The sequence below is a fragment of the Triticum dicoccoides genome, unplaced genomic scaffold (genome assembly GCF_002162155.2).
Source record: "Triticum dicoccoides isolate Atlit2015 ecotype Zavitan unplaced genomic scaffold, WEW_v2.0 scaffold89391, whole genome shotgun sequence".
NCBI lineage: Eukaryota > Viridiplantae > Streptophyta > Magnoliopsida > Poales > Poaceae > Triticum > Triticum dicoccoides.
Window position 1 is genome coordinate 1 of NW_021308305.1, and position 904 is coordinate 904.

General features: G+C 51.8%; 2 non-coding genes across 2 annotated transcripts; both read left to right on the top strand.

The window, feature by feature from the left end:
- LOC119348351 lies at nucleotides 1–117 on the top strand (the record flags this gene model as incomplete). The annotated part of the gene is made up of 1 exon (XR_005168903.1): nucleotides 1–117. It is a non-coding gene; the product is annotated as a 5S ribosomal RNA (ribosomal RNA).
- Nucleotides 118–414: 297 nt separating this feature from the next.
- Nucleotides 415–533, top strand: LOC119348349. Its single transcript, XR_005168902.1, has one exon. It is a non-coding gene; the product is annotated as a 5S ribosomal RNA (ribosomal RNA).
- The last annotated feature ends 371 nt before the right edge of the window (nucleotides 534–904 follow it).

Here is a 904-nt window from a genome sequence, read left to right on the forward strand (position 1 = left end):
ATGCGATCATACCAGCACTAAAGCACCGGATCCCATCAGAACTCCGAAGTTAAGCGTGCTTGGACGAGAGTAGTACTAGGATGGGTGACCTCCTGGGAAGTCCTCGTGTTGCATTCCCTTTTTAATTTTTTTCGCGCCGCTTGCAAAACAAAACGCACGTGTAAGTAATATATTTACCGTGTTTTATTATTTTGCACGAGTGCGGTAAGTCATAGCTGGGTGCTCACGATTCACGGGTCCAGCGTCGGCGTTGTGGCGCGGCAAGCGTGCACTGGTGCGGTTGAGAGGGAGGGGTGGAAACCGCGTTAAACTCGTCTCCGTAGTTGAGAGGGAGCGGCCAAAGCAATGTACAATCGTCTTTGTAGTGGAGCTGGGAGGGGCAAGGATAAGGGACGAAGACCGGGGTAACATGTCGGATGCGATCATACCAGGATTTAAGCACCGGATCCCATCAGAACTCCGAAGTTAAGCGTGCTTGGGCGAGAGTAGTACTAGGATGGGTGACCTCCTGGGAAGTCCTCGTGTTGCATTCCCTTTTTAATTTTTTTCGCGCCGCTTGCAAAACAAAACGCACGTGTAAGTAATATATTTACCGTGTTTTATTATTTTGCACGAGTGCGGTAAGTCATAGCTGGGTGCTCACGATTCACGGGTCCAGCGTCGGCGTTGTGGCGCGGCAAGCGTGCACTGGTGCGGTTGAGAGGGAGGGGTGGAAACCGCGTTAAACTCGTCTCCGTAGTTGAGAGGGAGCGGCCAAAGCAATGTACAATCGTCTTTGTAGTGGAGCTGAGAGGGGCAAGGATAAGGGACGAAGACCGGGGTAACATGTCGGATGCGATCATACCAGCACTAAAGCACCGGATCCCATCAGAACTCCGAAGTTAAGCGTGCTTGGGCGAGAGTA